The sequence below is a fragment of the Panthera onca genome, chromosome C1 (genome assembly GCF_046562875.1).
Source record: "Panthera onca isolate mPanOnc1 chromosome C1, mPanOnc1 haplotype 2, whole genome shotgun sequence".
Lineage (NCBI taxonomy): Eukaryota > Metazoa > Chordata > Mammalia > Carnivora > Felidae > Panthera > Panthera onca.
In genome coordinates, this window is record NC_138346.1 from 122,618,359 (window position 1) to 122,632,700 (window position 14,342).

The window sequence follows — 14,342 nt, forward strand, 5'->3', positions numbered from 1 at the left end:
TGTCCTGGTGACCAGCTTTCCTCTTCTTCTGTCTTCCTCTCAGACCTGTCCATGGGGGGTAAAATGAAGATGTAATATAAGTGAAAGAAGGCAGGAGTTTAGAAGCAAAATGTCTATGGCATAAAATAAAACAATACAAATGATAAGAGAGATATCTGCATAAAGATACCTGAGTTGTTTTGAGTTTATGTTTTTATTTTTTTAGTTTATATTCATTTTGAGAGAGAGTGTGTGCATGCGAGAGAGTGGGGGAAGGGCAGAGAGAGGAAGGGAGGGGGAGAGAGAATCCCAAGCAAGCTTCCGACGAAGGCTCAATCCCACAAGCTATGAGATCATGACCTGAGCTGAAACCAAGAGTTAAATGCTTAACCGACTGGGCCACCCAGGCGCCCCTTATTTTTTATTTTTATCCCTGTTTTTTCCTGCTGCATGTTTGTGGGAGAAAAACGTGCTCTGTTGCAAGGAGATGGGTATCTCTTTGAACAACACGTAATGGAAAGATATGTCCTCAAAGTTAATTTAGTTTTTAATTTGTGGGATATGAAAATACAAGCTGATAACTAGACATCACTTAAGCAGAGAGGTTTCCTCTTCAGTGGAGTGGCTGGCAGAGGGAGGAGGCATTCTGATGGAGATGTTCTATTTGAAGCTGGATGTAGAAGGCCAGGATGGATTTAGTCCCAGGGCTCTCTTCTGGCCCTGCCAACAGGTGACCAGCTGGCACCAGATATAAGCATGACAGCTTGGTGCACTCAACTGAGCCCCCCGTTTCTATTTTCCCTCATCCAGGGAATAGCTAAAAACACGATCTCTAATTCCCTTACTGGCATGGGGCAGTACAGAAATAAATGAGTTTTCAGTTAAAGATTTGAAATAAAAATATGGCCAACCAGTTAGAATTTTAAAGTTGAAGCTTTGATACTCGCGTTTTAGGAACTGAGCGATCTATGAACCAAAGTAATGTGGGGCCTATCCATTCTCTACCATAGAACACACTTGAAAAGGCTGACGACATGAGAGATTGAAAATTGAACATTTGAAATTTCAGCTTTGATGGCAATGTTTATGGGATGAGTATCTTTCTTTTTTTTTAAGTTTATTTATTTTTGACACAGAGAGAGAGCAGGGGAGGGGTAGAGAGAGAGGGAGAGAGAGAATCCCAAGCAGGCTCCACGTTGTCAGCACAGAGCCCAGTGCAGGGCTCAATGCCACGAACCATGAGATGACCACCTGGGCCGAAACCAAGAGTCGGACACTTCACCGACTGAGCCACCCACGTGCCCCGGGATGAATATCTTCCTGAGAGGCCCACATCTCCTTGATGGGGATGCAGAGCTAGGAGAGAAGATTCAGCCCTTCTCCCTTTCCCCTAAATTGCCTGATTTGACCTAGAATCAGCATAACCACAATAAAGACTCACAAGTATTTCAAATGAGCTCTTGAACATTGATGTTTTCCTTTTCGTTAATCTCTCTTTTAAATGTTAAGGGTATACCTTAAAAAAAAAAAAATGCCCTTAAAGCTCCCAAAGGATGGTTAAAAGGAGGGAAAACAAACAAGGAAAAAAGATAATACGGCCAGCAATTACCAAGAGCTCTGCGGTAATAGGCTCAGAACTGTTAGACCTCAGGTTCAGATGGGCCATGAGGCAAGCACACCCGAGACGCGTGCAACCTGGTGGTCCTTTCTGCCCTAGCCACCCGCTCTGTGCTCAGGGACCAGGAAGTCCTACACCTTCCACAAACAATGTCAACTCTGCGCAAAAGCGCGCTGGAGCTCTGTCACAGTCATGCCCGTCTGCCGGCTTCCGCAGCACCTGCAAGGTCATTTTAAACTTCCTTCATTATAGACGGTATGTTCCCCAAGATAGTTGTAAAATTCTTCCATACCGAAAACCAAAGTAGAAATTTACATGAAACAACATCTTTTATAGAAAGGGGCCACAGGGATAGTTACAGCTTGGGGGGGGTGGGGAAGTTTTCTGAAAAAGAAATCCTGATATGATTGTTTATATGTTCATTTTTTATATCTTCCACTTCTCATTACGTGTATGTTTTCCTTTGGACTCATGGGCATATTTATAATAACTTTTGAAGTCCTTGTCTGCTAATCTGCCAGTTCTGTTGTCTCTTCCGTTCTGGGTTTGTTGGCATTGATTGATTTTTTTTTTCTTCTTCCTGATTATCGGTCCCAATTTTCTGCTGTTCCTATATAGTAGTTTTTTATTGGATTCTAGAAATTGTGAATGTTTGTTATTGAGCACTGGAGTTTGCCTTAGTTCAAGCGTATTAGATTTTATTCTAGCAGGCCGTTAATCTGTTTGTGCATCGGCTGGACATTTTGAAGCTTTTTTGGAGTGGGTTTGGGGCAGCCTTCACTACAGGGCTAATTTAGTCCTCCTGCAAAAGCGTGAATCCTCTGAAGCATCTAGTGACTACGTCAGGTGTTCACTGTAATCTCTTCACACCAGTTTGGCTTTTGCCTTTTCTGTACCCTGGAATTGTTTTTAATGGGAACACAATAACTTTTTTTTTTTTTTTTAGAGAGAGAGAGAGAGAGAGAGAGAGAGAGAGCGTACTAGTGGGGGAAAGGGGGAGAGGGAGAGAGAGAGAGAATCTTTTCTTATATAAAATGTACTTATGTATTTTGAGAGAGAGAGAGAGAGAGAGAGAGAGAGAGAGAGAGAGAGAGAATGAGCAGGGGAGGAGCAGAGAGAGGGGGAGAGAGAGAATCCCAAGCAGGCTCTGCATTGTTGGCACAGAAACCAATGCAGGGCTTGAACGAACCATGAGATCATGACCTGAACTGAAGTCAGATACTTGACCCTGTGCCACCCAGGTGTCCCAAGAGAGAGAATCTTTTTTTTTTTAATGCTTATTTATTTATTTTGAGAAAGAGAGAGAGAGAAGGGGGCAGAGAGAGGGGGAGAGAGAGAATCCCAAGCAGCCTCTGTGAGATCACGACTTGAGCCAAAACCAAGAGTTGTCTGCTTAACCGACTGAGCCACCCAGGCGTTCCCCCAAGAGAGAGAATCTCAAGCGGGCTCCACGCTCAGCATAGAGCCTGACACAGGGCTCGATCCCATGACCCTGGGCTCAAGACCTGAGCCGAAATCAAGAGTCAGATGCTCAACCAACCGAGCCACCCAGGTGCCCTGAACACTAATAACTTTTACATCCAAAGGATACTTTCCAGTTTTCCACTTACCTGACCTTTTGGTGGTGGGCATTTAATGCTGTTAGCCACTTCCACCTTCTCAAGACACTCTCTTCTTGAGACTTTGGTGCACTCTCTCTTTTTTCGGGGGATCTCACGCTGTGCCATGGCTTCCACTCCCATCTATTTTACAGTGAAAGAAACTCAATGTGTATGTGTGTTTTCTTCATCCTGGACTTTTCCCATGCTTCAGACTCCCCATTACCAACCCCGTCCTCAATATCTCTTCTTGAATATTACAAACACCTCATGTACTAAAGTGACCCCATGATTCCAGCCCACTGCCCCACACCTGCTTCTCTTCCAACATTCTGTCTCATTAAAAAGGCACTACCCAGTTTCTCATGCAAAAAAAAAAAAAAAAAATCTGAGTCATTCCTATAGCCTCACCCTTGATGTATATGAATATCAAATATAATCATTTTTTTTTCCTACTAGAGATCTGTTGAATCAGTCTCCCAAGATCCAACAAGAAACTGTTGGTCCTGCACACCATGTGTGGTTCTAGAGCAGAAGAGAGAGACACAGAATATTAATATAGCAGGGTTGAAATAGCCTCAGAGTGTTGTCCACAGCCAGATTGTTTTGGAAGAAGCAGAATATTTTCTGTACCCTTGGAGAACAGATTAGACATGGTGTAGGGAAGAGGAGACCTGAGAAAGTTTCAAGACGGAGCAAAGAGGGTGCAGCAGAAGCCTGGGTGATGGGACCATAAAAACATCAGTAGACTCCACAGCAGAACATGAACAAGGAGACCAGACCATTCACCCACCTTGTATAAGATCTCAGCATACCTTCCTCCCCAAATTCAGATCAATATCAAGGAGGCGGAAAGATCCCCAAATGGCCTGAAATCAGATTTCCAGCTTCCAGAAGAATGGGAGCTTGGAACTAAAATTAATTTCACATATATACAAAATAATATTCTACTTCTTGGCAAAGGAATAAAACTCACACCCAGCATATGGACAACATCACTGATATAGACTTGATGTTTAACCTAAATTATGAATAAGTGTAAATGCAAAGATTAAGCAGGCTCTGTGATCAGCCAGTCTTCATCACTACCTCATCATCACCATCCAAGCTGCTGTCATCTCTTGCCTGAACACCAATAATCACCTCCTTCATATTCTCTCACCCAAATTCTTGCTTCCCTCCAATCTTATTCTGCACCAAACCAGGAGTGATCTTTTTGGTATACAAACCTGATCCTATCACTCCCCTTCTTCCTCTTCTTTTTAATATAATTTATTGTCAAGTTGGCTAAAATACAGTGTATACAGTGTGCTCTTGGCTTCGGGAGTAGATTCCCAGGATTCATCGCTTAAATACAACACCCAGTGCTCATCCCAACAAGTGCCCTCCTCAATGCCCATCACCTATTTTCCCCTCTCGTCTGCTCTCCCCCCACTCCCCCATCAACCCTCAGTTTGTTCTCTGTATTTAAGAGTCTCTTATGGTTTGCCTCCTTCCCTCTTTGTTTGAAACTATATTTTCCCCTTCCCTTCCCCCATGGTCTTCTGTTAAGTTTCTCAAGCTCCTCATATGGTGAAAAAGTATGATATCTATCTTTCTCTGATGGACTTATTTCACTTAGCATAATACCCTCCAGTTCCAACCATGTTGTTGCAAATGGCAGGATTTCATTCTTTCCCACTGTCAAGTAGTATTCCATTGTATATATAAACCACACCTTCTTTATCCATTCATCAGTTGATAGACATTTAGGCTATCTCCATAATTTGGCTATTGTTGATAGCCATAGCTATAAACAGTGGGGTACACGTGCCCCTATGCATCAGCACTCCTGTATCCTTTGTATAAATTCCTAGTAGTGCTATTGCTGGGTCGTAGGGTAGTTTTATTTTTAATTTACTGAGGAACCTCCATACTGTTTTCCAGAGTGGCTGCATCACTTTGCATTTCCACCAACAGTGCAAGAGGGTTCCCATTCTCCACATTCTCACCAGCATCTGTTGTTTCCAGAGTTGTTAATTTTAGCCACTCTGACTGGTGTGAGGTGGTATCTCAATGTGGTTTTGATTTCTATTCCCCTGATGATGAGTGACGTTGAGCATCTTTTCATGTGTCTGTTGGTCATCTGGATGTCTTCTTTGGAAAAGTGTCTATTCATGTCTTCTGCCCATTTCTTCACTGATTATTTGTTTTTTGGGTGTTGACTTTGGTAAGTTCTTTATAGACTTTGGATACTAACCCTTTATCCGGTATGTCATTTGCAAATATCTTCTCCCATTCTGTCTGTTGCCTTTTAGTTTTGTTGATTGTTTCCTTTGCAGTGCAGAAGCTTTTTATCTTGATGAGGTCACCCATAGCACTCTCACTCCCCTGCTAATAGCTTCTTTTTGTTCTTAATGTGGAGTCCCTATCCATTAACCAGGGCCTTTCAGACCCTGCGCTGTCTTGATAGTTACTCCTCCAGGCCTCTTTCCTTCATTCTGGCACACTAGACTTCTCCCAGCTCCTCTGGGGTGCTAATTCCAGGGGCCTCCCTCTGCCTGGAATGTGCCTCCTCGGTACCCCCCCCCCCCCATACACACCCCAACTTGACCAACCCCCATTCATCTTTCAGTTCCTGGCTCCAGAGCCACTCCTCCCAGAAGCCTTCTTCCTTCTCCCAGGTCGGTCTGGGGACTTCTGGAGCCACTTGCATTTGCTCTCTGCCATTTCACCTCGTCGTGCTTTACCGCCACTGTGCTCCACAAGGGCAGGGCCAGGGTCTCCTACCCTCGATACCCAGGGCATACACTGCACCCCAGATGGGGACCCTCCAGCACCAGAGGGGCTGGAAGAAATGCTGGATGCAGGAAAGCGGTCCAGAAAGCTAATTCCCACCAAAGTGTTAACTGATAATGTGTTCAAATGCTGGTGTAAAGGACATGCTGATAAATCTAAAGGAGCGTGTCCTTCCTGGTAAAACTTTGACTGTTGGCATATTTCTGAGCTAGGCCATCTTCACTTCCAGGCTGTTCACTAGGAGAAAAGGCGACAAGGACTCTACCATTACCCATGAATCCCTAGGTCATCACCCCCCTCCCTGCCTCTCTAACCCGCCTCTCCTCCCACTGTGTGCTCTGCCCAGAGGGATTTTCTTTCTGTTTCTGGAACACACTAAGCTCCCGCCCCACCTGGGTCCTCGAGTGCCATCTCTCTGCGGGATGCTCTTAACCAGGTGAGGTGAGGTCCTGAACCACTGGCTAAGAGAGGCCGGCTCTGCTATTCCCTGCCGCTGCACTCTGCATCACAGCATTTGACCGCAGGCGGTAATTTAATGCATTTCTGTATTTACTTGCTTCAACCCATGTTCTTTACTAATCTGTAAGTAAAGGCAGGGAGTATATGTGCCTTGTACACTGTTGTTCCACGAGGGTCTAGCACAGTGCCTCGGACAAAGTGGGCACTCAGTAAGTATTTGTTGAATAAAAGAACTGATAGCTATAGCAAACCATGAGCTGACAGTTACATTTATTAGCTATCATACCAGACATGGCTTGACAAGGAAAATCGGAATGTTTTTGTTAAGGCTATGGAGGTTTGGCAAGTCAGACATAAAAGTTAACTCTGAGGTTGCATTTGGATGGTTCCCTGAACTGGGGGGGGGGGGGGGGGAAGTATTGGGAGGGGGAGAGCAAGGGATGGGGAACCCCAGGCTGGGGAAATGGGGTGAGAGAAGACGAGGGACAAAATGCCCCTTGGAGCATTTACCCTTTGATTTGCGTTCTCCCAAAACCTTTACCTTAGAGATTTCTATTTTCCAGGTGTTAAGCCTATAAAACTGAATGTGATTGAAAGGAAAAAATATTCAACCTCTACGTTAATTTTGTGAAGTCATGGAGCCCTGTTTTATTTTTTGTTAATGTTTATTTATTTTTTTTAGAGAGAGAGAGATAGCGAACGGAGGAGGGGCAAAGAGAGAGAGGGAGACACAGAATCCAAAGCAGGCTCCAGGCTCTGAGCTGTCAGCACAGAGCCTGACATGGGGGTCGAACTCATGAACCATGAGTTCATGACTTGAGCTGAAGTCAGACACTCAACTGACTGAGCCACCCAGGTGCCCCAGGAGTCCTGTTTTAATTTCCCATTGGTGCTATAACAAACTGTCACAAGTATAGTGGCTGAAAGGCAACAGCAATTTACTCTCTTGAGTCCTAGAAGCCAGAAGCCTGAAAGAATCTATGGGGCTAAACTCAAGGTGTCGGCAGCCTCCTTCTTGGAGCCTCCAGGGGAGAATCTGTTCCCAGCCCCTTCCAGCTCCCAGTGGCTGCCGCAATACTTGGCTTGTGATACATCACTCCAATCTCTGCTTCCTGTTCATGTTACCTTTTCTGTGGTCAAGTCTCCCTCTCCCTCCCTCTTGTAAGGACACATGTGATTACGTTTAGGGCCCACCTGGATTACCCAGGGTCCTCTTCCTATATCACAGATAATCTTTCTCTATCAGGATCCCTAATTTAATCACATCTACAAGGTCTCTCTTTTTTTTTTTTTTTTTATTTTTTTTTTTTTTTTTTTTTTTTTTTTTTTTTTTTTTAAAATTTTTTTTTTTTAACATTTATTTATTTTTGAGACAGAGAGAGACAGAGCATGAACGGGGGAGGGTCAGAGAGAGAGGGAGACACAGAATCGGAAGCAGGCTCCAGGCTCTGAGCCATCAGCCCAGAGCCTGATGCGGGGCTTGAACTCACGGACCGCGAGATCGTGACCTGAGCCGAAGTCGGCCGCTCAACCGACTGAGCCACCCAGGCACCCCCTCTCTTTTGATATAAGGCAGCATTCACAGGTTGCAGGGATTAGGGTGTGGATGGCGTCTTTGAGGGCCATCACTCAGCCTACCATGGGTCCATTTCAACTTTGAATTTCTATTGGACTGCCTCTTTAAGAAAAAAAAAGCCAGGTGCTCTATTTGCTGGGTTTGGGGTTTGTTTTTGGAACTCAACAGGTTCTTTATACATTTTTTATTCTTCGGGGCTCTAGCAATTTTCAATGCTAATCAAACTTCGGTTCTAAGTGGTAGAACCACTTAGACCAAAACTTTGTTTTTATAAGGAAGAGCAAGTGAATCATAACCCCAAAACACAACTGCAGTTTTGTTTCCCATCAGGCATCTCTTTTGAAAGGCCCCTCTAGGGAAGCTAAGCTGAAATAAAGATTTATCTGATTAAAGATTTGTTTTAGAGATGTCAGAAAATAAAACACCCAGAGATTTCTGGTCAGCAAAGGGCTGAGCGACATATTTTCACGTTTCTGATCTTAGCAGACCCAGTGTCCCGTAACTCGGTGAGGGAGAAATTCGCTGCTGGGGGTTATAGGCTGTTCTGCATTCAGAGCCTGAGTCGGGAGCCTGGAGCTGCTCTTTGAAGGAGACTCTAGTCTCAGGCCAGCAGGGAGGAAGGTGCTTCTAGAAAGAACCTCAGCCTTCTCAGCTCAGTCGCAATGGGCAGGTGTTCAGTATTTTCAGAGCAGGGCGGTGCGATGGAAATATGACGTAAGGGTTATATTTAAATACGCAATTTCAATTTTTCCTGTGGCCGCCTTAAAAAAGCAAAAGAACAAGTGAAATTAAATTTAATGATAGTTTAATACATCCAAAATATTATTTCAACATGAAACAATAAGATAATTATTGAGGGATTTGTACCTTCATTTTGAATGTTTTCATAGTAAGTCATGATTCTGGGGTGTGAGTTACACCTCCAGTGCATCTCACGTTGAACCAGCCTTGGTTCAAGTGCTCCATAGCCACAGGTGCCTAGTGGCCACCATACTAGCCTTTAGGGTGACTAATAAAACTTTACTTGGCTTCTAGTGGTACTTCACCATTATAGATGCACTCCTTTACTCTTTTTTTACGTTTTCTGCTTTTGTTGTATTTTTGCTTCTTAGATTTCTGGTGAGTTGTAAGTCTGTGTTTTGATTTTCTTCCATGGGGAAATGGGAATTTTCTCTTAAAGGGTGGAAGCTGGAGAATAACCCATGTACTAAAAATGAGATAAAATGTCCAGGATGTAACCTAGGCCTGAAAGACAGTACTGGAAGGGTGATAGAACCATCTCACAAGGGCTCTAGCAAACCCCACCTGCCTCCCAAGACAGCAGTAACACCTTCTCAGAACAGGTCAGATCTGGGAACAAACTTGCTCTACCTAAAGAAACAGTCCTGAACCAGGATTCAGGAAACCTGGCTTTAATAGCTGGTTGGGAAACTTGGGGAACTTATGTAAATTCTCTGAGCTGCAGGGCATTCACTAGTAAAATGATGAAGTCCAATGGGTCCATGATTTTTAACAGTATATGCAGTGAACTCCATTTCCAAACAAGCTTTACAGGGAATCTCAATATGTTAAACACATCTAAGGGGGAGCTACTCCGATAGCAGTAAGAATGAAGAATGGAAATAGATGGGGGTACAAACAAGAGCAGGGTGATCAAAGCCCCCTGCCTCAACCACCCCTTTGCTTCTGAGGCACAGTTTGAAACTCTGGATAGATGGTCTCCACTATAGCTTTCAGCATTAAACATTCGAATTCCCTGGTATTCTCCATTGTACTCTATCAGCCAACGCTCTCAACTCACCAAAACAAAGAACAAAGTAGACAAACAAAAAAGTAGGTGGGAGATCATTCCTACAAAGGTTCAAGGCTGGTTTAGGATTTGCAAAGGTTCTAAGCACTTTTCTTTTGGAGTCCCATTACCCCATCCTGTAGCATATCAAACAAAATTTTCTTTTGGTATTGGAGAGACCATTTTTTTTTCAGGTCTCAAGCATTTCTGAAAGTCCTTAAAAACTCAGAGGCTGATGGCACTGTGCCTTCAGTACCTGATGGATAAATAGCCTGGAGGAAGATGTCTCCATGGATGCAATTTTCTTGATTTCCAGTGATGAAACAAGATGGAGCAGAACTGGCCAGTGTGCACAACCCTTCATTTCCTTTGGCAGTCTTTCTTTAGCGACAAATAATGCCTATCTTTTCAGTTACAATATATCAAGAGTTAATCTAGGATATCAAAATCATGAGTGAATGAATGAAGGGAAATAAGAGCTATGTAAAAACTGCAGTAGAACCAGAGCTCAGTAAATATTACAATATCTGATCTGAATCTGGGTATATTTCAGGGTACATGGCTGTGAACATAATAAGTGTCCAACTTTGATATTACTAAGAGGGAAAAATATGGACCTAATTGTAGGACAAATAATCATTGGATGATGAGCTGTTTTTATTTTGTTTCGTTTTTCTAATTTGACTGCCTATTAGTATCATTATTCTAAATGTAGGCAATATTCCATTTTGCAGCCCTATCAGAGAATGAGATGTTCTACTTACACAAAAAAACAAATTAACCCTTTTCATAAAGTCAAGGAGATCTTCCATTTAACTAACCTCTGGGGCAATTTCTTGATATTTTCACTGAAACTACTTTTCTTTAAGCACCCACTGCTTGGAGATCACAACTGAGGCTTGGGGGGAGGTTTCCAATTCCTCATAAGATGGTAAACTTTGTTTCATCTCTCAATCTCAGCCCTAGGGATGCCAAGGAAGTGGAAGAGAGGTTGACAACTTGCCACACTACCAACACAAATCAAGAGAGAACCAAAATGAGCAAAAATATTGAGAGAGGGGGAAAATAAACATAAGAAAAGGTCTTAACAATTGAAGGAAATAACCAAAAGAAGAAAGACAATGTGTGTGACTTTTGACTCTTTATTATGGTTTCTACCCTGCCGAAATTCTCTCCTGCTTCTGGTCTTCCTTTTCCACTAGATCCTTAAGCATACTAATAATAGTTATTTAGGATCCCTGCCTGATAGTTTGAACATTTGGGTCATCGCTGAGTCAGGATCAAAGTTGCTTTGTCTTGATAATGTTTTTATCTTTTGATATTTGTCTTATAATTTTTGATTGAATGCTGGTCATTGAGTGTGAAAAGCACAGTCAAGACTGAGATAAATAGCATTTATGTCCAGAAATAGGTTTGCTGCTTTTTTTTTTTTCTGACTGGCCATAGATAGGGAGGGTTAGGTCAATACAGCCAGGAGTTGAGCTGACTTTGGTACCTTCGGTGCACCACAGGATTTCTGTTCAATAAAGAAAATCTAAACAAAGGTAATTAAAAAGTGATAAATTGGGAGAAGATACTTCCAATGTGCAATAGCAGCGAGTGCTACATACCTAAAATAGACCAGAAACAACTTCAAATCAGCAACAACACTAAAAACGGGAAAACCAACAGGAAAATGGGTAAAATATACGTATAGACAATTTTCTGAAGAGGACACAGGAATAGCCAACAAGTGTATGAAGACACACTCAATCTCACTTTACACAGAAATGTAATTCAAGATACAACTTTTCGCCTGTCAGATTGGCAGAAAGTAAAAGTCTGGTGACGTTGAGTATTGACAGAAGTGTGAGGAAACTAAAGCCCTCGTGTGCTGTGAGCATACATGTAAACTCGTGAGCAGGCGATCAACGTTCAGGTAAGCAGCCCGCTTCTGGGGGTATGTCTCTGGGAGACTCTTGCACGTGACCAAAAGGAAATATTGCTCGGCGCATATTAGGCACCCAATAAATGCATATTTAGTGAAGGTTTGAAGGTGTTCATCACAACATGGTTTTTGATAAGCAGAGTTGAGGTAACCCAATCATCCATTTCTAGAAGTACAGGAAAGTAAAACGTATGTGAGGGATGTGTTTGACAAAAGCTAACACTGGCCAAGTGGTTGCAGTGTGCGAGGTGCCTTTCCAGTGCCTTGTGTGTATTAATGCAATGCTTTTCCCACCAGTGTAGTAAGGTATTTATTTTACACAGAAGAGGTTCAGTCAGATCAAGCCAGAGGTCATGTAAACAGTAAGAGTCAGAGCTGGGATTCAACCCAGGCATCTGGCTCCAGCAGCAGAGCACTGAGCCACCCGTGATAAGGGGCTGCCTCCCTCCCGAGCCGTGTGTCTCACCCAGCGACCTGCCCCGTGGTCTGATGATTCCCAACTTCTCAGCTCATCCTTTCTGTTACGGGCCTTCTTTTCCTCTTCAAGGGGAAATCATTTCCTGTCCAGCAGAGAGGAGGACACCTTAATGAGGCTCCGAGTGGTTCTTCTCCTCTGCAATTAGTGGAAGTGTATCAGGCCTTTCAAGTGTTTAAGATCCTGTAGTGAGGTGCCGGGACGTCAAACAGCCTCTTTCCTAATCTTTTTGAGGTTCGTTTTCAAATAGCCTGGGACAATATGGCGATTCCCTCCTCCGGGTTCTTTGCCCTGGGGTGCGGGCACATTCAGCCCTCATGGGATCTTTCAGAGATCCCCTTTCTGTATCTTTGGGTACACCTACAGGCTCGAGACAATGTGCTGTCAGTCATCACAGCGGGCTGTGGTGCAGTGGAGCCCCTCAGAGGTGACACAGGTCTAGAAAGCGATTTTTGCCTACACTAAAAACCCCAGACTAGTACACTTTGGAATTGTTTTGTCTCATTTTTATAAAATGTGCCATCTCCTCCTTCTTTGTGTATTTACTGTATCTTTTAGCCCTGTCTCTTTTATCACTTGTCAGCGTGTCTCCCCCTTACAGTCTTCTTGAGCTGCTCATCTCATCAGTCGATTGTGGCTGGGGAATGAGATGGCCCAGCTTGGTGGGGCTGTGTCTAAAGAAGTCATAGGTCCTGGGCCGGACCCTGAAGGGTTGTGCATCTCAGCTTGGTAGAAACTATTTTCAAATCTAAACCCAAACACCACTGAGTCACCAGGTGCCACCCACTGTGGCCTGCACTGTGCTGTGTTTCTTACTTCATCCTCAGGACCACCCAGTGGGTTGGGTAAAACTGTCCCCATTTTGCAGACACTGAAGCTCTAGGAGAGAGAGGGCCTTGCCCAAGGTCAGCTGAAAGGTTGCAGAGCTGGGATTCTGCCCAGGTGTTTTGACACAACTCTCTCAAGCGCTCCATTTTTTGGCCTTGTTGCTGATTTCTATGCACTAAATTGCCAATTAATTACCCTTGACCTAAATGGTGCGTTTCTGTATTTAATTTCCTTTTTTTCTAAAAACAAGTTACCTATAATTTGAAACACTCTCTTACTTGAGAATAGTCACTGGCTTAGTGAAGATTAATTAGCAAATGGAAATTTCCTGCAAGGGGGAAAAAAAATCCCTGTATAATAAGAAACACAATTCAGTTCTTTTGAAGCCAAGCTCTGTTTCTGCCAGCCTGGCTATTCTGTTGGGGAGGAGTCTCCTTTCCTTGGAGCAGGTTTGTGTATTGATTGAGCAAACACTTACATGGTGCCCTATGTACTAGGCACTATCCTGAACCCTTTACAAATGTCAACTTTCTCTAGCAATAGAAACTAATAATATCATCCACATCTTACAGGTGAAGAGACTGAGGTTCAGAGAGATCTATCTATTTGTAAGTGGCTGAGTTTGGTAGGGCTGCATCTGAAGAAGTCACAGGTCTGAGCCAAACGCTAGCTCAGGCAAGATTTTTTGTTTTAATCTGTTTAATGTTTTATTTTTGAGAGCAGAGAGGAGGAGCAGAGAGAGAGAGAGAGAGAGAGAGAGAGAGAGAGAGAGGTTGAGAGGGAGACAACAGGATCCGAAGCAGGCTCCAGGCTCTGAGCTGTCAGCCCAGAGCCTGACTCGGGGCTCAAACTCATGAACTGTGAGATCATGACCTGAGCCGAGGTTGGACGCTCAACCGACTGAGCCACCCCAGTGCCCTGAGACAGGCCAGATTTTCACCCTAGAAGTCTGTGTCCAGAGTCCATGGGCTTAAGCACTGTACCACATTTCCTTCTTTGCTAAGTCTGTGCTATGGGAGGCAAAGTATGACAATAGCATATAAGTGGGGATGGAAACAGGGAGGAGCCCAGGAGACCCGTGTCTGTAGACTGGTTGAAGAAGCTTTGAAAGCCACACAGCTCAAGATGAAACTACCCTCCACGTCTCTGTCCCCTCCGGAGCTGTCCCAGGGGATCATTATCGTGGGCTCAGAAAAGGAGAGAGGCCTCAGTCTTTGTTAGCTGACACTTTTGGTCTGAAGCAAATTCACGTGAAAGAGGAACATGTTAGTCTTTCAGGTAACTGATAGCAAAATGACTGTGCACTCTGCCTTTT